This window comes from Sturnira hondurensis, unplaced genomic scaffold (genome assembly GCF_014824575.4).
Source record: "Sturnira hondurensis isolate 20B ecotype Veracruz unplaced genomic scaffold, ASM1482457v3 Scaffold0014436, whole genome shotgun sequence".
NCBI lineage: Eukaryota > Metazoa > Chordata > Mammalia > Chiroptera > Phyllostomidae > Sturnira > Sturnira hondurensis.
Genome location: NW_028087067.1, coordinates 1,466,566 through 1,493,475, shown reverse-complemented (window position 1 = coordinate 1,493,475; position 26,910 = coordinate 1,466,566). Strand labels below are relative to the sequence as shown.

The window sequence follows — 26,910 nt, the reverse complement described above, 5'->3', positions numbered from 1 at the left end:
CTAAGTACCCAGCACACGTTGCCGGGCGTGAGAAAGGTCAGTAGGGGAACTTTTTCTAGGCGGGTGTGTTGTGAAGATTATGCATCGCAGGGGGAGCTTCGAAACCTTGGGGGTGAAGGATACGCCAGCTGGTCCAGAGGCACAGACTGGCCTTTCGTGACACGGTCCACGCCCTGCACATAAGGCCATTTCTGTCCCCACTGGCCACTATGATGCCACCCCAGCCCAGACACCCTGGTGCTCGCTGTGGACGTCACCCTGGCCTCACTTTCCTCGGAGGGGAGCGTTTCTAAAGCCCCCAGCCAGTCACTTCCTGACCGGGGACAGCTAGCATTCGGCCAATGTCCTGCCTGGCTGCCTTGCATGACAAGCTTCGGACAACTTTGGGACGTCTCACGGGGCTCAGAGCCCTGCTACCAGAATGCCTTCAACACAGGAATTTTCTAGAAGGTGGGATTTCTGTCTGCCCCTGGAAGTGTGATGAAGGTGAAACACCGCCCCACCAAGGATGTGACCCCACTGCACAGCGGCAGCGGGCTAACGGGAAGCCGCCAGCCTTCACCGCGGTTCCGGTGTCGTCTCTGGTTTGGGAAGCGCTGGGCTCGGCGGGGGGCCGGCCCCGGAGGAAGGGGAAGATGGAAAAACCGACCTGCTCCACCTGAAAAGATCACGGAACTGAGCAGGTCGTGCTTGCACAGGGTGGGGGAAGGAGGGGAGAAGTAGAACAACTTCAGCAATCCGTCTTACAAGTGGTGGAAATGGCCCTGCTGGGAGAAATGCCTCATAATTGCAGCCAGAGTGATCTTAACACCGTGTCTCCGGTGCTGCAGTTACACTCTGTGACTCGCAAACCTTCAGTCAGTCTCTCCCCGCAAAGACCCCGAGGTACAAATTGTCCTGGAGAAAGGGCGGAGGGGAAACTGCGCCCTGTCCTTGAGCGCGACCTGGCAGCGTGCCTGCGGCAGGGGCCAGCGTGTCGGCCGGCAGGTTGGTGGGCGGACGGCCGTGCCATGCCCCAGCTCTGCAGCGGGGTCAGGACCCCTCCTCACCCAGGCACGGAGGAATTGAACACTTGAAAGCAGAAGGTTCCACACAGAATTCTTCCTGTCCCCTGCTCCAATTCCTCCCACACCCGAAATAAATAAACACTGTGAAATACTCTGGAGCGTCTGAAACGCCCCGGCTGCTCCGGACCACACGGCGGTTGAACAGTGTGCCCTCTGAGGACTGTACAGACGGAGACAAACGTTTCAGATGAGTATTAACAGCGAGAAGATGCTGAACCTTCCGCATCCAGTTTAGCAAGCCCTTAGTGCTCAGAGGATTGCCGGGCACAGGTCCTGGCAGTTCCACGTCCGGTCACTGAGTCGCTGCGAGGACACGGGTTGTCATACAGGCACTTCCCTTTCCCACGCAGGGTGTGACGTGTGGTTTCACCTGTTGTCATGAACCTTCGGCACTGTTATCACTGTCTACGGTTTGTAAGTGAAGATGATCTTCCGTGTCCACACACACGTGAGCAGGTGTCCCCGGGGCCTCTGGGTGGCCCTCCGCTCTGACACCGCTCATTCAGTGAGCCTCTCTAACTCCTGGAGGTAAACATCTGCTACTCAGTGACACATGACACTGCGTCCCCAAAGCATCCAACCTGTCACCTGCGACCAGCCCGAGCACGGCTCGCCGGCGGCCATGGTTGTGTCCCCTCATGTATTTGCTCAAATGTTGAGTCCCAAAGTGCCAGCTGGTCTCTCCCGGCGGCCACCTCTCAGCACAGCCCCTCCCAGGGGCCAGCGACACCCCCTCCCTGGTAAGGCAGTGCCATCCTGTGTCTGAAGTCACTGCCAGGATCCCCGTTTCCACCAACCCAGTCACCTTCCAGACGGGCAGGGTTTCTGAGTGACCATCTGGACCTCTGCCCGGGGAAACTCAGTTTGTCCGTTTATCCCTCCGAAGCCAGAACAACCGTCAGATGCAAGTCATGGACCACCGCTGGACAGACGTCCCGCCTCGCCGTTGCCTGCCTCACCCAGCGAAGGGGACACTGCTGCCCCTGTGTCCTGTGCATCTTTGGACACAGGTACCTGGGCGAGCAGCCCTCAGGGACAGCTTCCCATCCTGGGTCACTGACGTCTCTCCAGCTTNAAGGCAGTGCCATCCTGTGTCTGAAGTCACTGCCAGGATCCCCGTTTCCACCAACCCAGTCACCTTCCAGACGGGCAGGGTTTCTGAGTGACCATCTGGACCTCTGCCCGGGGAAACTCAGTTTGTCCGTTTATCCCTCCGAAGCCAGAAACGACCGTCAGATGCAAGTCATGGACCACCGCTGGACAGACGTCCCGCCTCGCCGTTGCCTGCCTCACCCAGCGAAGGGGACACTGCTGCCCCTGTGTCCTGTGCGTCTTTGGACACAGATACCTGGGCGAGCAGCCCTCAGGGACAGCTTCCCATCCTGGGTCACTGACGTCTCTCCAGCTTCCTGTAGGGTTCGTTTCCACCTTCACACCCTGTCACCTGAGGGATCACGTCCCCTCAGGGGATGCCATCCGGGTGAGAACAGGCACACAAGGAGACACTCGGGAACAATGGTGCTCAGCGAGAAAACAACCTGCTTCTACTCACACCTTCAGAGTCAAGCTGAAAGAATGAAGTATGAGGTAGTCCACGGCTGGGGACATTTAGATAAATGAGGCTCATTGCCTGAGAGACCGTAAAGCCAACAGGGTCCTCTGCAGGGCACCGGCAGGTGAAGTAGAATCCCAGACACGCGTGAGCAGGGGCCCAGACACAGGCCCCTGCGGGGACAGCCAGGACGGGGGACCGAAGTGGCCGGAGCTCTCTGCTGGGCTGTGAAGGGCGCGTCTCCAGTGGTACAGTCTGAGCTACAAAGGGTGTGGCTCACCCTCCCCCTGGGGACTGTGTTCAGACTGTGCCTTCGTCACGGACACCCCAAGGGAAAGGGAGAAAGAGACCCCGTGTGCAGAGGTCTTCCCGGCCCGACACGCCGGGGGGACACTAACACGCTATCGCCAGAGCAGATCAGATGGAGCAAAGAGACAGCCCCAGACCGAGGGGCGGCTCCTGATTCCCAGGTTCCCATCGGATAGAGCACCCTTAGCGAACACCCACTGACGTGAGACGCTGCTCCAAGTCCCGAGGCGATTCACGCCAGTGCCGACGACCGGGCTGGACATTCCATGGACTGTCCCAGCGCTGCTCTGGAAAGCCCTCTGCACCCATCTGTGGGCAGAGCCCCAGTCCCAGCCTCTGGTGCTCGAGGGCATTCACTGCGTCCAGGGCGTGGTGGGCACGAGCCCATGCCGTTCTCACAGAGGCCACGTGAGACCAATTGTCCCCTGTGACAGACGAAGAAACAGGACCCAGTTCAGGGTCTTGCCCCGTGGGGTTCTTTCTGCAGTGGGCAATGGGGCCCGAGGCCCGGGTCAGGCGGAGGGTAGCCAGAGTGATGGGGTGGAGTGTGAGGCCGAGGTTAGGGGTCTGAGCTCCCAGGGCCACGTCCCAGCCCCCACAGACTCCAGGACTCCAGCCTGTGTGAGCCTGGGCCACTCAGTGCCACCACCTCTGACCCTCCGCCATGGACCCAGCGGCTTCATTTTTAAATTAGAAATTCTTTCTACCTGTCAGGGGCCTTGGTGAGGAAATGAAAATATGATTAATAATTGTATTCTGCTAGTTAATAGAAGGAAAATTCCAGTCTTAATTGCGAAGCTTAAATGGTTAGAAAATAAATAAATAAATCGCATGCCGCCTCTCGTAATGAATGTTTTATCTTTGTAATATCAGTCATTGTGCCCAGAAAGACAAGGTTTGACTTAACAGTCTTGACTGGATCGTTTATAATGCACATTGCGACGAACAGGAGGGACTTTTCAGCTAATTTCTAATCAAGGGAGGGCTACTTTGTGCAGTCAGAGCAAGCATCCTTTTGTGCCGGCCCTCATCCATCACCCCGCTCTCGGCGCTAAACGGCGTCTTAAGAACCACAAATGGTAACAGACAAGGCTGCAAATTGAATGCGATCTTGTAAAATAGGACAAAACCGAAGGTGCCATTCCAGAGCGCTCTGTGGCCCCGATACCTGCGGGGGTGAGCGGGTGAGGGGCGGGCCTGGGAGCTCCTTGTCTGCATGCCGTGTTCACCAAAGCACGGGAGCCGGCTGACACCCGTCGAAGGGGCCCAAGGCAGGCGGGGACCCAGTGGCCCAGTTCCCGGGGTGGGCTCCAGGGAGCCCGGCACAGGTGGAACCGGACGGGGCTGGCTCAGGTGAATCAGAGCATGAGGACCGTCTGGCACCCAGATTATGCTCTGACACCCGGAGGCGGGTCCTGAGGAGGGGTGCTGGGGTGGGGGAGGGCAGAGAAAGCCCAGGCTGCTGCTTCTCTGTCTCAGCAGCTCCGCGGCCCCCAAACCTTCATTTTTACTGGCATTTTAATTATGACTAAAAAGTGGACGGGCACCGGAAGTGCTTTCTCCCCTGCAGTGCAGGCTCTGGGCGGTTCTGCAGACTCCACAGTTAACCGACAGGCTGGACGGACGCAAAGGCAGGTGGTCAGGATGTCGAACTGAGATCATGTCTGCACCCCCTGCGGGAAGGGGGTGGGGACAACATTCACTCGGAGTCCCTCCTTGAGCGGTTTTCTGCAAGCAGAGCACGGCACAGATGGCCCTCGGGCGCCCGCATCCTCGTTTCACTGGTATGTTCAAAGGACTCTCAGCACCTCTTTAATGACCTCACTCGAATTGTGCACCTTCTTTCTAAAGGGCTGTCCTCTGACGCCTTCATTTCAAAGCTCAGGAATGACTTCCACTGAAGCTCCCAAAGGCTTTCAGTGAAGGACGCGGGCCACAAACACGAGGGACTGGCCAAAAATCGTTTTCGCTGCTAAGCGATCCCCCGTGCGGCCAGATGATGGCGTCGCGCATGGGGCAGGACATGGGGACAGGGAGGAACTTGGTGGCAACCTGGGTGCAGGCCCCACAAGCCAGGACCGAGAGACTACAGCCTGGAAGGCTGTAGAGAGAGACTACAGACCTGCTCATCCCCACTCAGGTCTCCTGGTACTTAACACGGAGCGCGTGTTTCTGACTCCCCAGAACTTTGTGAGCGTTATGGACTTTGAAAAAATGAATTCGGTAATAAGTAGTTTTTGAACTTTTAAGATGATGATTTCATTAAAACTAAATTCTAAGAAAATAAATCTACATTGTAGATTTAGATCAAATTGTTTTCCTAAAGTCAAATGTCATCAGAAAGAGCAGGAAATATTCAGATTCCCAGATGTTGGTAGATTTAGAAAACCACTATTCAACAAATACAACAAATGTAAAAGCAGTTAAAATCCTAGACGTTTTTTAAAACATGGCCAACTTTGAAATTATAGAGGGATGTTAAGTTGACCTAAATATAGAAAGCTGTTAAAATTGAGGGAAAGATTTAAGAATAAAGGCTATTTGTACATGAGAATAAGCGACATCCTCGTGTCTTCGCAGGCCTGCCAGCATTAGCGGGAAACGAGAAACGTGTTCTGCCTCTGTGGGGTCAGTCCCACTGGGTGGAGAGAAATGTGCCCGGGCCTTGTTGTGCGGGAAGGCCGAGCCCCCTTGCTGCGGCACGACTGTCTCAGCCCTGCTGCGGCCACTGAAAGGTGGCCTGTGTGCACACCCACGCAGGCGCACGGGTGCCCGGCTCTCAGCCTCCGCAGGGCCCCTTTATGGGGACGTGGAGGGAAGGGGGCTATGGAAAGAGACCTCCCAGGTCGTCTGACCGTAAATTCTGCACTGGGCAGTTCAGGGTGCGCAGCGATGCCCCAGGCACGTAATTTCTTTCGTGAAAGGCTCGCCTTTGCCTTGAGCGAGTCCTGGGCGTTGGTTCTGGGCATCCAGGTAAGCACACCAGGCCGTCAACGCTGACCGCCCTCCAGCGGGCACCTAACCTTGACCCTGTTGCAGTCCACTCCTCGCCCGGCTTCCTCCCTCCTCCTGCCTCCTTCTGAGGTTCCCTCCTGAATCTCAGAAGCACGGAAGAAACTGGGTCGGCTGTTCTCGGGAGCATTTCTCTTGGCCTGTTGAGATCTTGCTTCCAGGGGTACCTTCTGTTTGGCTCAAATGGATTCTTATAAAAATCCTCTAGGGGGCTGGGCATTTCCTACCTTGACAGGGAGCTGCGATTATTTTCTACAACCTGAACTAAATCGGTCTGACTGTAATAGGAGGCTGGTAGGGTAGCATTGACATTGGATAAGAAGAAAGATCAGGACGTCTAGTTTCAAATGGTGTCTCTAATAGAAGTTCTGAAAAAGATCGTACCACCACAGTGTTCCGCTGAAGACATGGTGGACGGCTGGATCTCACCGCATCGGTCCTTGGATATGTGTACGAGACAGACCGCTCTGTGCAAACACCAAGACACAGGCTTCACCCTCCCCACAGAGCTCTCCTCCTTTCCTGTGTTCCTTCCTGTGTGTAGGGAATCGCAGCCCTGCTTGAACACTGAGTGTCCCAACCTCCAAGGAATGAATGTCCTCGATGCGGCCGATGACCTTGGTCCCAGAGGACAAGCCTGAGAAGTGCCCACAGTGTGACCTGTCCCACACCTCACTTCACTCCACCAACAACCCTGCGAGGCAGACAGTAACAGCACCCACAGCTGGTGACGAGCTGCAGGAACATGACTCTCTGTACACACTGTTCAGTGACAGAACTGGTACTCACACCCAGGTCTCCTTCACGATAAAAACGGAGGCTGGAAGCTGCAAACTGGAGGGAATCATGGAGGTAACCTTGTCATTCCTCCTTAATTTTGGAGAAGGGGAAATCGAAAGTGAAGGAACTTTAAATGGCTCGCTCAAGGTCACGCAGTTGTTTGGCTCAAGGAAAAGGAACAAAATTTAGGTTGAATGTCCTGTTCCCAGGGATTCCCCCCCACCCCACCACAGGCTCCCCTGAAGGGGCATCACCCCAGGGCACATCGGGACTCACACCCAGCCCGAAAACATCAGTAGTCGTAACAGGCTCCTTCCAGCTAAAACAACAGCCATACAAATCTCTGCGATTTTGCAGCTGAAGTCTCTGGGGCACTATAAGAAATCGCTCTGGGTGTGGTGCTTCTTACTGATTCTGATATTACTATTAAGCAAGTAAATTACAATTCCGAGCTGGGTCACACAGAGGAGTTTTGGTTTTTACCTGTTTATTAGGAGATGTGTCACTGTAGTTTATCTCTGGCATTTAATCCCTTGACCTTTATTTTTGGAGGATGTCACAATGCCTCACTAATGTAAGGCTTCATCAGACCGCATTCCTCAGATTTAAATAGCCAGTAACCACGGCACAGGCTGTGCCCGTAGAAGTGATTTCTTTACGGTGGCCTTGCGCATTCTGACTCCCTATCGTACTTTTGTGTCCAACTTTGCTCAACGAAGCAATTCTCTTTAATGTCAACCCTGATGAACAAGCCAGCACTAGGCAACATTCAAACACTAAAGTAACACATGCCTACATGAATCTCAATGAGTTAAGCCAGTGAGGACTTCCTAATCAGTGTCAGGACCTGCTTTGAGTAAATTTTCTCTTTAAAACTCTGTATGTGATGTTTAATCCTTACTTTATCAGTATGCGCCTAAGCAACACCCCTCAATCAACTGCCGAAGCTTTTCCAATAATAATGTTTGCTTAATAAAACTCAGCAGAGTTGAACGAATGTGCATTACTACAAACATGTTATTTATGTTACTTAAATAAACTCCACGGTCTGCAAATATCCTCAGGGCTAACTCAAAAGGCAGTCTCTGAAAATGCAGTATAACCGATAAGATGTTAATGAGCAAAGTGGAAGGTGAATCTAAGACTCACAAAAGTTTCTAAACCAGTTTGAGTCTCAAAAATCTAACGAAATTGCCATAAGAGAGCGAAGGGGGTCAACTATTTGGTGATGGAAGGAGACCAGACTTCGGGTGGTGAGCACACGGTGGCGAATGAAAATGCTCTATTATGAGGTTGTGCATATGAACTGTATACAATATTACTGACCAGTATTACCCAGATAAATTTAGTAAGATATATATGAGACAGAAACAAAATAAGTCATAAAACAAAATATGTTAAGTACACCATGAAGAAGAATTTTTAAATATTTTATATCATAAGTTAAATTTTACAGTTTAAATATTTAAAATTATTATAAGACTTTAAATAATTAATGTGGCCCCTTTAGAAGAAAATATATTAAGGAACCATCAAAATATTTGATATTTGAGAGCAGGTAGAAAAATCGAAGTTTTGAGCAAAATGCGTAAAGATGATAGGGACAGAGCACCCAGAAACATATTCGTGAACTGTTTTAGTCACGGAAGTCCCGAGCCACCTGTGGCAGAAGGAGACCGGAGACACACCCAGGCCAGTGGTCCCGAGACCTGGGGGCAGCGGGTGACCTCTGAAAGAGCAGCCCGCCCCCAGGCAGAAAGGAGTCCTTACCTGCTCCCCCGCGGGGCCCCTGACCTCCGTCCGCCACTAGGACAGATGGAGAAGCTCCCTGGGCTGAGGTTCCGCACAAGCTGATCGGTGCACATACGCACACACAGCAGATACTCGCCAAACGTGCAGACTACCATCGCTGACTTCAACACCGCTCATGGAAACACTCTCTGCAGGCCCACTGGCCCGGCGTCCTTACACCCACTTTCTGCACCCCGTGCATCTGCGTAGACCTTACTAACTGGACCCCGAATCTCCTGCTAATTAGCCACCTAGTGATGATGTCATAGAGGGGCGATGTCTACTGACAACAGGCAAGCCCTGTCTAACGTCGTTTTAAATCCGTACTCGTCTCACTGGAAAGTGAATGCAAAAAAGATAGGTTAACTTTAATAACACATTGAATGAACCTCATACGATCCAGAATGGTATCATTTCAATGTATCACAATATAGAAACTTACCAATGAGATATTTCACCTTCATTTGTTCATACCAGGCCTTTAAAACTATATACATAGTATGGGAGTGTAACACATTGCATGTGGATGCTGTTTTCCACCATCAAAGAGCAATCTTGTCCCACTAGAAGAACGAACCGTGTTCAGATGACAGAATATTTTGCAGTGCATCCTTCTAAACATAAGTCTATCTACCGTATTGTTAGGACTGTAAGACGCACCTACGTTTTAGAGGAGGCAGATAGGGGGGAAATGTTGAAGGAAAAATGTGGCAAAATATTGAACAACCTGCGACCACACTCCATTCCCACCACCCCCACAGTGATCCAGGTAAGCTCCATTTGGACTATGAGACTCACCCCATTTTCCTCCCAAATTTGGGGGGGCACTGTATCTTATAGTCTGAAAAAATAGTAGAATTTAAAATTCAGTTCCTTAGTTCCACTAGTTTCATTTCAAGGGCTTGGTTGTCTCGGGAGCTTCACGGTTGGGATGTTGAAAAGCACCTTCTGGAAGAAACGTCGCCTGTCTATCCCCAGGCAGGTGTGAGTGCAACGACTTTGTGTTCTCCGGGACAAGGCAGGTGAACGCGTGGGACACAGACGAGAGGGCAGAAATCACTGACACAGCGCCGTGGCAGCACACGACCCTGGAGTGCGCACGTGAGCCTGAGACGCACCCTGCAATCATTTCGTTCTCAACTAGAGGGACGCGAGTTTTTCCAGAGGCCCTCTGTTTGGAATTCCTAAACCCATGGTTCTGGGGAAAGATTTTCTTCAAATGGAAGGTAATTTGGTTTTCCTTGCAGCTCGGAAACCTTAGTTCTATAAATCATGGCCTACCTTTATTTAACACCGTGTGCGGTTCCGTGGAAAACGGCCTGTGGTGCAAGCCAGAGGCGTGTCAGTGGCAAGTGCAATTTATGTATGATCCTGTCTTAAACAACACAGGTCAGAGGTTAAGGTTCTGCAGAGGCTGGAATGAAAAGCTCGGTGACGGAGAGGCCCTGTTAAGAAGAGCAAGCCTATGACATTTTCTGAGGCTTTGAGGCCTCTGCCTTGCAGGAAAGCCTGTTTTCTCCCGACACTAATAGCAAATGCTCCATCCGTGAAGACACGTGAGCGGAAGGGGCGGTGGTATGTGGGGACTGGGATCGTCAGCCTGTGGCGCAGAGGCAGACGGGCCAAATAAAGACAATACGGGTTCTGTGACCAGCTGACAATGAAGAACCCTCTGGGCTCTGAGGACCGACTGTAACCCCCGACTGCGTTCGCGTTTTAAAAACGCCTGCGGCGTGTTGCGAAGTCCTGTATTTCACCTGGTTGTGTGGTGGCACCGGCTCCGTTCCGGGCGCAGTGCTACCGCAGTGTGAAAGCCAGCCTCCCGCCCTCCTCCAGTCCACTCGCCCTCCACGCCCCGGCAGCAGACAACGCGGAGACGCGGCCACACGGCCCGCTCTCTGCTGTGTATTGTGGCCGCTGATGGTTTGTGCAGGGCGTCCCTCCCTTCCGAATCGGGTGAGGGATAAGAACAGATCCACGCCTGGTGGACTGCGCACCCCTCAGTGACCTTCCTGGGCACGCGCACACGCCCGACGCAATGCGGATACAGAGTGATACACTGCCAACAAGCGTGTCATCACTGCAGGAAACCCCCACCCGTGTTCACAGAACGAGGCCCCCAGGTGGCCAACTCTTTCCTGTGCAGATACTTTGGTGAGATATTTACAGCCGCGTCGGTTTGTGTGTCTTGGTGCTGGTGTGCCGAGCTTCTGAAATCTCCATCTCTTTATGGTATCTTTTTAATTTTTTTGCTGACAGCCCAATTTGCTTGAGTAACTTCATTCATCAGACAAATCAACTAAATCTCCGTTTAATAAAAAATGCCTATCATGTGTGATTCTCTCATTACTCACATCAAAACTCACACTCAATGGTCTGCGTGTTTTTACATAGATTACGGGACATGCATACACTAGATTTCGTGTTCTTTTCTGCATCGTGTGGTTATCGGCGTCCTGTATTTGAATATCACAGTTTAATGCCACCAAAAAATAGATAATGCTTAATATCTCCTTTCCAGAGAGTTAGTTTATCAGGCAAACCATTTTAGTAGGTGAGCAAGCTCTAAGAACATGAGCACAAAAGATACCATGTGCCTCTTGATGAGAAAAATGTCGCTCTACCCTGGCCAGGTATCTCAGCTGGTTAAAGCATCGTCCCAACACACCAAGGATGCAGGTTCGATTCCCTGTCAGGGCACACACAAGAGTCAACCAATGCATGCATCAATAAGGGGAACAACAAATCATGTTTCTGCCCGTCTCTCTTCCCTCTTTCTCTCTAAAATCAGTAAACTTAAACAAGAATGCGGCTCCCTCTAACCTGTAACGCTGGGCCAAGCCGACAGGACCCCCATCAGCAGTGCCCACAAGGGTCCCAGGAGGCTCCACGGCCGCACTGAGGGGCGCAGGGGGTCCTGGGCACAGGACCTGTGGAGCATTTGGAAGATGGTGGATGTGACTGAGAACATTTATTTCTAATTTAGTTTAATTTTAAATACATCCTAAGTCTAAACAGTCAGTGTGTCCAGTGCCTTCCACATCGGACGTCCCCGTTGAGTTCACTCGGACTCCACGCATCACCCACACTCTGTCCCTCACTGGGAAGAAACAACAAGGGCAGAAGGCGGGGGGACCAGCAGCACCCCCAGCCCCCTTGGGGTACGGCTCCAGTGACGATCCACACACCAGCAGAGCCCCCGTGTCCGATGACCCATGGAGCCCCACCCCCCGGCATTCACAACCTTCTCTGACCCACGTCTGCTGACTGTGGGCTGGACCCAGAGCCTCTCTTCTGCCAATCAGAACTCGGCCCGAGTGACGGGAGTCCCTCTCCAGAACGGGTTGGGGAAAGACTGCGGTTTCCTTTCCTCCCGTGCATCGTTTTCCCGGGGGGACGCTGACCTCCAGGACACGCTGCAGCTCCTTGTGGAGGCCCGGGCGGGAAGAGAGCAGGAGTTGCCAGCAGCCACCAGCCACGTGGGGGGCTTGGAAGCAGCCCCCCCTGCCACGTTCCGAGCAGGAGTTGCCAGCAGCCACCAGCCACGTGGGGGGCTTGGAAGCAGCCCCCCCTGCCACGTTCCACAAGTTCAGAGGCAGTCAAAGCGATAGGCCCCGGACGAGGTCCTACAGGATTTGAGCTGCAGGCTCATGCTAGAGATGGTAAGGAAGGGTTTCGTGACGAGATGGGTGGGGGAAGAGCTTGTCTGTGGGGTCTTGCCATGGGGACAGCAATGGGGCCCAGCTCCGAAGGCTGCTGGGAGATGGAAATCCACACTCCAGTTGCAGGGTGGGCCAGCGGATGGAAACCGGCCGGGCGGAAACCTCAGTGGTAGGGGCTCCTGGCTGAACCCGAGAAGGAACCTGGTTCCTGAGGAGGGCAGGCCCCGTGGTCACGCATTGCCTGGGGATGGAGGCAGAGGGAAGGCCCCTCAGGAGCCGAGGACGACCAGTTATCAAGGGCAGGGTTCTGATACAAACTACTCAGAAGGGTTCTTGCTGCAACGAGATTTTACAAGGAAGGACACAGCTGACCTAGGAGAAGGTTCTGGGGCCTGACCAGAGGTTGGTCAAGTAGCAAAGAGTGCTGGTGGGCACCCAGCTGAGCCACGGTTAGATTCCTGCCCCACAGAAACTGCGAGGTAGTGTGTGTCTCGGGCTCAGCCAATGGCCACGTTTGGGGTCGTTGTTGCCCAGAGTAGGTAACTGCCCTCTCAGCTTACAGGTGTGCAAAAAACGGGGTGGTGGGGGCAGGGCCGGGCAGCAGATTCAGGGGCGTCAGAGTTAGCAAATGACAACGCGGGACAACCAGCTCCGTTTACATTGCACGTCCCAGCCAAGCACTTCTTAGCAGAGGTATGTTCCCTGCACTATTTAGGACTCACACACACACGCACACAAACCACTTGCTCTTTATCAGAAATTTAAGTGGGAAAGCGCTCGTATCTGGAAACCTCAATAAACATTGAGTGCTCAGAGCAGGGCCCCTCAGAAGTGAAATAAGGAGGCAGGGCTGACCCCCTGAAACGGCCGTCTCAGAGCTGCGGCCGCGCAGGGGCTCTTCCATCTGGGGGGCCTCCATCCGCATGGTAATGGTGCTGTTCCGTGCTTGCTCATTAGACGTAAACAGTTCTTATTACAAGTAGTAAATAACACTCCATGAGGCTTTTGCTCCCGGCATTTTATTTCCTCTGAAGCTAAAATATTTAAAAAAAATAAAGAAAACGTCTTCCTAGTCACACAGGTGATTTAAAGCAAATCGGAATGTGATTGCTGGCAGAAGGCATGGCATTTAATTAAAAATGTATGTTTTAAGGCATTACCACATTAATCTTCAAGTATGTAAATTGCACATAATTCTTTTAAAGATGATGTCGGCAGAACAGGCAGTTTAATTTATGTGAAACTTGACTCTGATGACCAGAGAGAAGGCAGCCGAACCCTGGGGGGCTGTTGCTGCCCTGGCGCACGCAGGGCACAGCTCCCAACTCCGGTGTTTCCTGCGTCCAGAGCAGGGCGCACTGAGCGGCCGCCACCCATCCGCACCGGAGCTGGTGATGCGGAAACCTCAGCATGCGCCCGGAGATGATTTCTGCAAATACAAGGGTGAAACGAAGCCTGAGGGGCTGCATTTTGGAAGAGAGCCTTGACATTAATTATAGTTATACCTGGTCACGACAGGGTTTGTTTTGGAGTTTGTTTGTTCTGTTTTGTTTTTTTGCAAAAAGCTCCAGGCTGTTTTTGTGATTCAGGCAGAATCCGGTGGGAGCTTTGGCCCAATGCGCGGTACACGGTGAACTTCAGATTTTATGGGTAAGATCCTATTCATCCAACCAAGAAAACAAAAGTCTTTAAAACATAGCTTCTAAACTCTCTAGCCATTATAAACAAGAGAAAATAAATAAATAAAATGTAATTGATGAATGACTTAAATAATGGAGAGAAAGGAAAAAACACACGCTTTCATTAGGAGGGGCCGTGAGGCCTGCGTTGTGGGGGGGAGAGGGAGGGAGGGGAAGGAGGACAGGAAACGGGACGTGTCCCTGCGCGTGTAGTAGGTTAGTAGGTCTTCCGGAAGGTGGCCTCCTTGTCCCCCAGCCCATCCCATGGACAGATTGGACAACTCTAACTGTGCGTGTCTGCTTCCCTGGTTCACTCAGTTCCTCCTGCCAGGTGCTGAGGGTGAGCAGGGACGGGAATGACCTTGGCTTGGGGTCAGCCACTAGCCTGGCAGCTGTGGTTTGTTAGAATAACTAGTCTTCGTGACTTAATAAGAAAAGGTGTGGAGCCCACACCGCAGCCTACTAGAACCACGCCTGGCAGGACTGCAAGTCACCTGTCTGAGGGGCGGATGCCTGCGTCGCAGGAGCCACCTCGACTCTGAGAAACTCGACGTGAGGACAAGTGCCCAGTGCGTTTGGTAGGAACAGTGATGACGATGATGACGATGGTGAAGGTGATGACAAAGCCCGCGTGGCCTCTGACTTCAGCTAATCAGTTAAAAGCAAAGGAAATACTTGGTGTAACAGGGTGTGTTTCCGTGAGATATTTCTCAGGGGAGGGTTATTGCCTTATTGGACTTTACGTTAAAGTTGCGTTAACATCGTGGTCGCCATCCAGCATCCAGACGCTGACGCCCCTGACCCTTCCTTATAGCGGTACATTATCATGGAATCGCTGTTTAACCGTCATTTTTATTCGTCTCCTAATTACCACTTTTAATATTAAGAAAAATATCCTGATACATCATTAAAATTAAACTGGCACACAGAGACAAAAATTAATCATGTTGCCAGATATTAAGGTAGAATCAATTAGAAGAGCACAGCTTTTTAAGATATTAAAGCTTAGTTGGTACATGATCTATAGTCTGGAATCAGTTCTAAAGTATCAAGGCTGCCGTTTCAAGGAACACTTGCCTGGTTTTCTTCTCTACGCAGAAGACCAGACGCATGGCGTGACGGTTCAGAACAGGCGACCCGGTGGTCCTCACTCCTCGGGTTAGTCTCTGCTACTCGGCACGGCTGTCTGGCTCGGGCAAGCGGCTTTCCCTGCGCCTCAGTTTCCCCACCAATAAAGCACAGCTGCCTGGTGGAGTGGCGGTGGCATTGAATGGCACGATACTCATGGCCTGGGTCCCTTGATTGGAGCCCGACACACACAGGACACGACGTACACGCCATAGGCAGAACAGTCCAATCAGAAACACGAGTTTACGTCTGAACAGGCACCTGGAAGTGTCAGCTCTTTCATCTGGAGACTCGAGATTGTCTGTGCCCGTGCTGACAGTGACAGGCAGAGGCACCAGGTGGGCACACAACGCCATTAGCTGGTGGCTTAGCCGGTCTGCAAGCTTTGGCTTCATAACCAGAAGGAATGTCTGTGACAACTTGTGAACAAGCACATATAGAAAGGTAACTGAAAGCCCGACGTGCAGTTACAGTGTTAACTACTCAAACAAGATAAAAATGAAAGTTCTGTCCTTAATTTGTTTCCAGTTCGGTGCCTGAGGTGGGGGACTGGTCCCCAAAGCATGCTTCTTGCCCAAAGGGAATCTAAAATGATGCCTGTGCTTCAGCCAGGAATCACTGTTCTCGGCTACGGAAGCTTCGTATGTCGAGAGAAAACCTCGGATAAATTGAAAGAAAATGAAAAGCTGTGGGACACCTTCACCAGGCTGATTGCGGTCCGTGCGCTGGAGCCAAACGCATCGGCTCCCATGTGAGAGCGAGAAGAAGGCCATTTCATTTCCACGGCGGTGTGGTTCACTCCGAGTTTAAGATCGAACCGAGCGGCGTGTTCCATCAAACGACTGGGGATGTGAATCAGCAAAACCAACACTGAGTTTCCAGACCTCGGCAACATCAAAACTGGACAAGGATTCAAAGGAGAGTAAAGAGAAAGAACTCGGGAACAGTCCAGCTTCCTCAAACCATCTGCACCATGTCCCGGGCCCTGCATGGGGCCGTGTGGCCCTGAGGGGCAGAGGGGGGCACGCTGGCTTCCTGCTGTCTCTAGTTGTCCCACAACAAAGGATTTGTACTTGCATCTCAACAGCCACTAGACCCGAAGCCAACCCCAGAAGCAGGTGGTACATCGAAAACGAGTCTTCCTGTGAGCACATCACAGGCACGCCGCTCAGTCACAGCAGGTGACTAACAACAAGACTGAGACAGCGATGGCGGTGGCGTGCTATCAAAGCGTGGTTGGCTCAGACGGTCAGCGATGAGCACGTCTGTCTGCATGACGCATTTAAACGCGGCTTTCCGGTGTCCTCAACAAAGCCGTCCCACGGGTTTGGGAAGGGGCTCTATTCAGCGAATCTGGGATACACGTTTGAGGACGTCTTTCTCTTGCTCTTTTGACTGAGTTGTCCCTTGGGGTGTCAGCAGGCCACCACCTGAACCCCACTTCCCCCATGTGACTTTAGGGGAGTATGAATGTTTGCAATGCAGGGACTGGGACAGTGTAAACAGAGATGGGTGGAGACCACACCCCCAGGTAATGATGCTAGGAGGTGGGGACTTCAGAGGTAACTGGGCCATGAGGGTGGAGACCTGTGAATGGGATTAGGGCCAGGAGAGCCCCCCACTTCCCGCTAAGTGAAGACAGAATGAGGCAGCCGTCATGATCCAGAGGAGAGGGACTTCACCAGAACCTGGCCTCTGAACCGTGAGAAATCGTTTTCAGTCTCTGAGCCAGGCAGCCTGTGGCCCCTCCTCACCGCAGCCCGGGTGCCCTAATGGGGTCAAGGATGAAGGATCACGCATTTGTTGCACGGCGATGACTTCTAGCACTAAATTCCAGGGAGCCTTGTTTGCTCTCAGACTCACCCACTCACAGAGCACCAGTCCCTGCACCTTGGGTACAGCAAGCCCCCGCAGAGCTCACCCGTGCCACGCCCTGTCCCAAGCCTCCTTTGGGGACGCGCCCCGCGGGCACGGTGTTCTCACTCACGCAGGATTCACGGCGCCCGTGCTGATGTCCCCCGACTCCCATGGCATCGAGTTCAAGCACCTTGCAGACCAAAGGCAGTCACATCTTGAACTCAACACCGACCTTCGAGTACTGTTAAATCAATGTCCTGCACATGTTTCAAAGTATTTGACATACATGGTGCGGGTACGGACATGTGCCTCCAGGGTCTTTGCAGTTCAGGACTACCCAGAAGGTCATTTCCACACGGTCGGTCACCAGTCACCATGCGTCCACCTGCGACACCAAGTCCAAAGCTGGGAGAAGAGTGAAGGTGTGGCTGGTGCAGGCTGTGTGACTCCTGAGTGACAAGGTGCTAAGTCACTGCGTGGTGTCCCATCTGCACCTGACAACACTGGGTGCCCAGGAGAACGAAGCCCTGGAAGAACCTTGTGGAACAGAACATGCTGATGTTGCTGCTGGTGTAAGTGCACAGGGTGTCCAGCGGACCCCAGGCTTCCAGCGTGCGCTCCGCCAGGTCACGAGCACGTGCAGGAGGGTGGACATGAGGAAAGGGAACTGGGGCTTACGTCTGGCTGGCCACCCCTCCGTGGACTGGCTGAGGAGGTCGAGGTGCCCAGTGCTCAGGGGAGAAGGGAACTTGACGGAGGCCCCGTGAGCAAGAGCTCCCTGGGATTGGAGAGTAAGTGCCACGGGCTCTGAGTGGCCAACGAGTGGGAAGCCGTGAGGGGACCGATAGGCAGATGTTCACCTCACAGAGAACCCCAGCCTTTCTGAGTTAGGGAATGGAGCAGTGAGAACCTCCAGAAGGGTATAACTCACCCAAAACAGGGGTGAGCTGGCTCTGCAAGGTGGCCCCCTTGCAACGGACAGCATGTTGCAGGAGCATCACCTTGTCACCCCTGCGGCAGCAGGACCGTGTGGCAGTGAGGGCGAGCTGCCGCCGTGACAGCGAGGAGGAGGGTGAGTCCAGGAGACCAACACCCCGACGGGGCCGGAGCCGCATCACCCCAGGGTGAGAACGCTCAACAGTGGAGCGTGACGGACACCCTACGGCTCAGACTGGGGTGACGGTGAGGACGCCACAGCAGCACCCAGGGACTAGGGCAGAGTGTGGGGTCACTGCATTCGGAATATACCAACCCTGTGGCTTCAGACATTGTCACGGAGATGCCTACTTCCCACTGGCCACGCTCACAGCAAGAGGACAAGACAAAGCAGGATGTCGAATCCCAGGACACGGAGCATGGGCAAGGTCCACTCCTGTCACCTGGAGCCACTGGGTCGACAGGAGCTTTGCACTGGAGTCATTTAATGTCGACAACACGATGCCGTCCTTCCGCTGTCACTCAGCGTGCTGCGGAGGACTCCCACGGTAGCCCTGTAGCCTGTGATGGTGAAAATTACACCCCACAACTAAGACTTGGTGTGCTTCAACACCCGACACCGACCACTGAATTCTGCCCGGCGATAAGCATGGAAAGCGAAGAGCAAGTGCGGAAATTATAGTTGTGGAGGTACAAGCCCCACCATGTCACTTGTACAGGATGAACTTAGAGACTTGAGAAGACGCTTGGTGGCATACGCTGACGTCACTCATGTTGGCTTTGGCCATGAAGTGACGGGCGTGTCCAACTCTGTGAAATGTGTGAAGAATGGGGACAGCGGCCTTTGTGAGAGCAGTGCCTGTCTGTCCCCTCATCCCTGTGACCGTGTCAGAGGAGCCGGGAAGCACCTGAGGACTCGCTTTTATCGTCACTGAGACGGCACCAAATGCACAGTACTCTCTTTGCTTGTCTTCCCTCCCGCATCACTGGCTCCCGAGTCCCCCGCAGGAAAGGCGTGGAGGATTCACGAACTGCCCCGTCAGATCGGCGCTGTGCACCGACCGCGCGTACCTGCGATTCAGTAAAACGTGAATTTCCGGAGTAAGAAAAGTGGCGTTCCTTCCCCATGTTGAGAAATGGGTCTTCCAGAACACTGGAGGCAAGCCGGCAGCTGCCGGGCTCCAGCGCGGTGAGTCTTTCAGCCCGCGGCCGCGTGGGTCGAGCTCCCACTCGCTACGTTACACCACTGCCGTTCCCGGACTGGGCACTGGACCCCAGAGCCGCATGGATGCCAGAGGGTTTCCGGATGGTTCTCCTTCTTGGCGATCATGTTTTTGTGTGCACTCAGAAACGGGGCCCTGGGAAGGAGTCGCAGACTTCACTGGAATGGCCATGCACGAGGCCTGGAAGCATGAGGCCAGTATTTCTAAATAGACACTCACCATGGTATCATGCGTTTCTCCTCCTTTTCTTTTAATCAAAGCCGTTTCCCCTCACTGCTCTTCAGGGTTTCTGGGCATGTGTGCACGCGTCCCATTTATGCAAGGGGTTGTCCATTCCCTCCTGCAGTCCTTCCGCAAATGAACGAAGTTGACTTTCAACCCCCGTCTTCTAGTCAGCTCTGTCCCAGCCAATTCTGGACACACCCGTGGGGTGGCCGAGTGTGCGATTCGCTCAGGTTCAGGGCCCGGCGGGGGTGGCATGCACCCTCAGCTCTGACACTCGGGTGAGTGTGATGAGGGTTCAGGGCAGGTGTGTGACTTCCCCAAGGGTCAGCTCTCTCCCGGAAAGCCCTCCCCTGTCCGCGTGGGGTTTCGTGGAGGAGGAGTCATAAAACACTTGGCAGGAGCCTGCAGGAGGGGAAAACCCGCCCAGGGGCAGCACGACACTTAGGTGGTGTTTAACGTGTGACAACGTAAATTCGCACAGTTCCTGCACTGGTCATCGACCTGTAAGCAGCTTCTGGGGAGCCGTTCGTTAGTGGGAAACCTGGACCTGAAGTCGCTTCCCAAACGCACTAGTGACTTAATGCGGAAGGATGTCATTTTAGACTGGAGGCCGAGACCGATGCCCAGTAGGTCAGTTGTCACGATTCTGTGTCCTATCACCTTGCAGAAAAATATCAAATTAAACAAGCAAATAAAAATATGTGTTCAAGCATCCGTTGCCACTCAGGTGTCAACTCTCACCGCTCTTGCTTCCTGCCTGCCACACAGCACACTGCCGAGGATGGACACACCAATTAATTTTGGTTCTCCCGCGAAGCCCTGAGCTGTGCTTTGAATAAATCGAGGATTCGGCCTGTGTTCCGTGTGTGAAGCAGGTTGAACGTTGTTAATCCAACGCTATTTCTGAGGCTCAGGTCTTCAGATCCTCTTAAAATATTTCCACAAATTCAAGAGTCGCGTACGACACTCTGCTTCAATGGAAAATTGGATGGATTTTCTGTATGTGTCACTAGAGAACAAGAAAGAGAAATTTCTGCTCAACCGTGTCTTGCGGGGACAAAATCTGGAGCCCGCAGCACAAGATAAGGCGTAAATTTGATGACGAGGCTTGCTTGCTGTGATGCCCAACGATGTGGAAGAGATAAGCTGAAGGGGAGATGGCGACTGGTAACACTGCCAGGGCTCGGCGTGTCTGGGAAATGGTCCCGATTTGCCGCGAAACCTGGAAGCAATTAAGTCCATGTACCTACAAATCATCATCACTATAATTTTTCTGGCAATAATTTATTTTAAGCCATACCCCCTTAATGAGATTTGATTCCTCTATTAGTAGGAGCCAGAGATTTCAAATATTCCTCTTTTTTAAAGTTTTTATTTATTAATTTTAAAGAGAGACAACTATTTATTACTCTGCTTATTTATGTACCCATTGGTTGCTCCTCGTATGCGTCCTGACTGGGGGTCAAACCCACAACCTTGGCGCATCAGGACCACACTCGAAGCAACTGAGCTACCCGGCCAGGGCTCAAATGCTTCCCTCTAACCACTGGAGCAAAATGATTTTAATACTATCCAGGGAAATGCATTGATTGCTGGGGATCTAAGACATCATGATAAACTCAGAGACAGAGGAGTTTAAATTCCACCCACTCCCTTCTATGTACTTGACCTTGAGGCAGTGCCTAACGAGCAAATGAGTCTTTACACATAAATAATAGATCATCTTTCACAATCCAAATGATTGATGCAAGGATGAAGTAATGTTACTTGTGCAGAATGAGTAGCTCAGTATCTGATACAAAAGAAACGGTGGTATGTGTTCCCCTTTGTCCTGAGTTAAACAAACAAACAAAACGAACAAAAAATAGAAAGCAATAAACAACTGTAGACTAATTTGCAATTCAAATGAAAAATGAGACCTTATTAGCCATTGACCATGCATTTCTCTAATTTTCTCAAATTTGACCAAAATACATATCAAAAATTGAAGGGCAAAGAAAAATAACTTTTAAAACCACAGTGTATACATGCAGGGCCCAGAATTCCTAGAAGGGCGGGTTGTGCGTGTCTCCCAGTGATTCCAACAAAAGGACTCTCCTGACACCCGTGCCCCACGTGGAAATTAGGGAAGGCTGCAGTTCCCACTTTGCTCGGGAGCATTTGATCTGCACCAACCCAAACAATTCCGAAGCAGGAAAAAAGTCTCTCTTCACATCCAGGCGACTCGACTGGGGGGCGGGGGGGAAGGAGAAACAAAGACACCAGACCTGCAGCTCCTGCTGTGGACCGATCTTCCTGCCTCCTCTCAAGTTCAGCGTGAAGTGCTTTTCTCCTCTGGAGGAAGCAGCTTCAATCAGGCCTTTCCAGGGCCGGGGGGCTGCCTGGCTGCGTGAGTCGCTCCCCATCGCTCCCCTAAGGACACAGTGGAATGAGATGCAACCGGTGGAGGGACGATGCCTTTTCTTTCCTGGGTGGTTAGGGATGCATTCATTCCACTGAACGTGCTTTAGAAAACGAAGCATCTGCCCATTTGCTTTTCAGGAGCTCGGGGATAATTCGGCATTTTAATGGCTCTCTCTGTCTTTCTGCGTATCAATTTTAATTTCTGCATTCTTAAGTTTTCATTTTCACCAGGGTACAAAGACACAGAGGTCACGGAGATGTATAAAATGTTTCATGGAGTGGGATTCAGCTCGGTCTTCAACAGCAAATTTGACTTTTATACTGAAATGGAAAACCAACTTTTTTGTTCAACACAAAGTCTTTAGCTGGTGCGTTGGCTTGAAGGCAGTTGTCTGTCCTCCCCGAGGGAGCAGCGTGGCGAGTGACACGAAGCAGGGGAGGGACCCAGCGACCCTCACGGAGCCCGTGGCGCAGGGCCAAACAAAGGCCATGGTCCGTATTTGATTCATAATGCGATGAGCAATACGAGGGGGGACAGGTAATCATGAGAGAGAGGCCTAAATATTAGAAAATGCTAATAAAGAAGGGGCCTGGCAGGCGGGCTCACCACACCCAGGTGGGCAGAGTGACAGCATTCTGGAGGGAGGGCACAGCCCCTGTGAACGCCCCGGGGAGCAGAGGGACTCGGCCCTGCACCACTGTCCAGTGTCTGTGGGGCCGAGTGGCAGTGTCCAGCACACACGTCATGCCCTGAGCCCCAGACCCGGGCTAACCGACCTGGCACCGAGCCTGGCAGACGTGAGAGCTGAGGGTCTGGACGTGGGGCTCTTGCCCTGGCCCATCCGAGAGGGCCTAACGCTACTGTGGGATTCGTGAACCTGGGAACATTCCCCAGCTGCGGTCACAGGGAGACATCCTTGGGGGGAGGACAAGGTTGCAAAGGGCAGCTGCTGGCTCTGGGGGTACAGAGAGGGGCCTGAGCAAGCGCAGGTGGACAGGGCGGGGCCGGGAAAGGCCGAGGGTTCTTCGCGTTTCTTTCAGAAGAGAATTCAGCCCCGCGACGCCTCGATGCAGCACAGTGAGTCCCTGACTCCTCACCCAGGAGACAGTGAGTAAACACTTCTTCGCCCGTGATTTGCGAACCACCGTGTGTGTGTGTGTGTGAACTTATCGCAGCAGCCCTGGAAAGTGAACGCCCTCTGCTTCCCACAGTGAAGAGAGCACGTCTGCACGGAGCAAACGGGGGAAGAGTCGACCACGCGTGTGTCAGAGTCTCCCACGTTACGGAGCACCTGGGCCTGCGCACGGAGATCGCCGGGGCCGGGGCTGGGCACCTGGGACCAAACACGTTTGTACAGGGGCTCCAACTCCGTCCCGGGGTCTCCTCTGGGTAGAACGAGGGGAGCAGGGCAGGAGACGGGTAGATGGACTGACAGATGGACGGATGGACAGATGCGCTACACATAGGAGCACAGAGACGTGTTAACGTGAGACAAATTAGAACTAAAGACTGAAGAAGCTGCTAGCCTTTCACAACTGATGGAAGTGTGCTGACTTGAGCAGACTATTCGGGAAAGAAATTCTTTGATTTAAAAAATCCCATTTCATATTTCTATTTGGTTAAGCCCTGAGTGAAATGCCATTTACAATAATTAATATTTGCTCTGCTTGTTTAGTTCTTAAATAGCCCCTGTTAGAGGATTCTGTATTCTCTTTTACAAAAATATTTTAGACCAAAGATGACCAAGTTCAGGTAATTTTTATTAGGCAAAAGCTGTAAACATCCTTTTAGCTTTGGCATTGGCCTCATTCCTTTTTAATTAGTTCGACATCATCAAACCAATATTTTTGAAGAGTCTATTACAGGCCAGATCCTTTGCTTCTGAACACAGCGTAGCCACCCAAACGACCCAACTGAAGTAGTTATCCGTGAGCCGCCGTGCGGATGAGGAAACTGAACTTGTGTGCACTTGAGCTGAACTTGTCGGTCACTGTGGTGCAAACAGACATTCTGGTCGAACAAGACACGAGCGCTCTCTCACCGCATACGAAAATAGATTCAAGTGGATTGAAGACCAGAGTGGAAGACCTGCAACTGCAGAACCTCTAAAAGATCAGCGGGCAGTCACTTCTCTGACGTCTCTCTTAGCAGAGTCCTTTGGACCAGCCTCCTCGGGTGAGGGCAGCCAGGGCAAAAACACGCGAAGGGACGGAATCAAACTGAAGAGTGTTCCGACAGCGAACAAAACGAGAAGGCAGACTACGAAATGGCGCAAAATGTTTGCAGATCATAGACCTGACGGGGGTCAATATTCAAAATGCATAAAGAACTTACCCAATCTAACACAGAAAAAACAAACAACCCAGTTACAAAGTGGCAGAGAACGTGAACAGACATCTTACCAAAGAATACATGCAGATGTCCCGCAGGCCCCTGTCCGTCATAACGGCGATTATCAAAATGACAAAAGAAATAGCAAGGGTTGGCGAGGTCGTGGAGAAAAGGGAATACTCGTGGACTGCCGGCGGGTACGGGAGCCGGGGCAGCCACCACGGGAAACGGCACGGCACCTCCTCAAAAACGCAAAGCGAACCCCCGGATGAACCAGCGATTCCACTCCTGTGTGTGCGTCCCAAGAAACCAGAAACTCGCATTCAAAACACAACATCCGCCCCAGGCTCCCCGATGCACGGCTCACAACAGCAGAGCAGTGGAACCGGGTGGTGCTGCTCGGCCATAAACAGTGGAATTTTGACACATGTGTCAGCGTGGATGGGCCTGGCGCGTCCCACGCCGGAGAAGCCACACAGAGGCACACGGGGCGGCACGGGAAGCCTGAGAGGCGGAACCGCACAGAAGCGGATACAGACACGGGAAACAAGAGTGGCTGCTCCTGTGAGGGGGGGCAGGGGACAAACAGGTGAGGGGGGTGAAGACGTGGGACCTTCCAGGTGGAACACAAGTCACGGGGTGTGATGTCCAGCACAGGGGCCCAGGGGACAGTATCGTAGCAGCAGGTGCGGCGGCAGGTGGGACGTAGCCTTATGGGGGAGACAGTGTGATACACACGAGTACATACAAATTTCAGCTCGCTGTGACGTGTGCCAAAAACGAATAGGATAATGTACGTCAGCTACATGGCAGTTTTTCTACAGGGAAAAAGGGGAGAAGGAAATGCCTGTGCTCAGTGTTGTTCATCCGGGAACAGAAAGTCATTTACTGTTAGCACGCTTCTGCAAGTAAAAGTATTTAGAACTGCCTTGAATCCCGCCAAGCGTGCAAGAAGGCACCTCCGACCATCCCTGCAGGCCACCCTCCCCCGTCCTGGGGGAATGACCACTGCTTGCCGTTTCCCAGGCCCCACCCTCTTGACCGGTCCACCCCGGGCGTTTTTATTGCCGGTTCCTCAGAGAGTGCGTCCTTGCCTGCCTCCCCGGGCGCACACGGCCCCGGTTGGCAGAGCTGCGGAGGGTGAGGAGGAACGGAGAGAGAGAGGCTTCCACCTGTTTTTCCTGCCATTTTCCTGACGTGGGTCGGCCTGCTCAGAAAAGCTGAGATCTCCAAATATTTGTAAGAAAACAATACCACTTCAAAACTGAGGGTCGGTTATTTGTACGTCATACAAATGTTTATGAGTTTTCAGTGATATTTTATGTGATTTGAGAGCAAAATCGTGTGTAACAATATTTTCCAAAGTTACAAGAACTAAATATGTTATACTTTAGATTCTAACAGATTACCATCTTCTCTGAAAAGACCGAAGTAACAGTATTTTATATTGCTATAAGCCAAGCCATAAATTATAAAATTAATGCCCTTGAAAATGCTTTACTGGAGCATGGATGGATCTGGAAAGCATCATGCTGAGTGAAATAAGCCAGGAGATGAAAGACAAATACCATATGATCTCACCTGTAAGTGGAACCTGATCAACAAAACAAACGAGCAAGCAAAATACGAGCAGAGACACTGAAGTTACGACCAAACTGACAGTGACCAGAGAGGAGGTGGGCGGGGACAATGGGGGAAAAGGGGGAAGGGTCGTCAAGAAACATGTATAAAGGACACATGGACAGAGCCAAAGGGGGTAGGATCGACGGTGGGAGGCAATGGTGGGAAAAACAATGAAGTAATGGATGCTGAACTAGAAATACTGTGATGGTCAGTTTGTAATATATACAAATATTGAATCATTGTGTTGTATATCTGAAACTAATACGTTAATTTTACCTCAATAAAAAATACAAAAAATAAAAGTAAAAAAATGAACAGAAAAAATGCTTTATTGGGTATTAAGATATATACTATCCCTTTTCCAAATATGTATTTCTATTTTTTTCACATTTAGAAGAAGTAGATTATCAACCCGTGGTTCATAAAGCATTTTCTTAATGATCTCAGTACAACTGGCAAAAATAATGTATCTATATAGTGATAGATACGAAATTAGAGTAAGATAGATACAAATGAAAGTGACATAATGAACCAGCATAACTAGCATCACTATAATTTTCAAACGACAGAATTAAACTTGACATTCACCTCGGGACCGAGGGTTTTCGACATTAATTTCAGCCTGTGGGAGGGGCAGTTTCCCGACAACCAGTAAAACCGAATGGCAACTTTGACTTTTCCACACATTCAAGGGGTGTGTTAAGAAGTTAATCATATTTTCTCTTTGATCAACTTTCACGCAGTTGTTTTAGAAATTGAACTCTAGCTAGAAGTTAATTTCATTCCATTTATTAATCTAAAACTGTTGTCTGGCCATTAGTACTTCTTAAATTGAAAATTACGAAACAACATTTGTATTACGAACTAGAGGTTTTCATAAATTGCTACAGAAATTATGAAATATTCACATCTTGGTGTTGAATAAAACTTTCTTACAATGAATGTATTCATAAGTAAAAATCAATCCAGGTAATATAACATTCCATAATCCTTTAGAATAATAAGCCACTGAAATTGATAATGCTAAAGGCTAAACCAATTAATTATGTTGAAATAGATGCACTCTCAGGCTCCAAGAGGTTTTGTATAAATTGATTCGTATTTGAGAGTAATAGGTCAGAGTGGGGCAAGCACATTATTATGTTCATACTAATTAGTCTCATTTTTCCATCCTTAGAAACTTATCTTTAGATTTTATTATAGCATGATATTTAAATGGAGAAAAGTATAAAACCCAAGCTAAATTCCAAACCACAGGGAAACAGTTAACCACATGATAGTATTTCAGGGCAACTGAGGTTTTTTCACACCTAAAAATAGATTTCTTATAT

The 26,910-nt window shown here is 51.4% G+C and overlaps 1 protein-coding gene across 1 annotated transcript in view; it reads right to left on the bottom strand.

Moving 5' to 3' along the window:
* CSMD1 (CUB and Sushi multiple domains 1) overlaps window positions 1-26,910 on the bottom strand; it is a 775,017-nt gene that overhangs the window by 530,446 nt on the left and 217,661 nt on the right. The gene's annotated exons all lie outside the window — the stretch shown is intronic.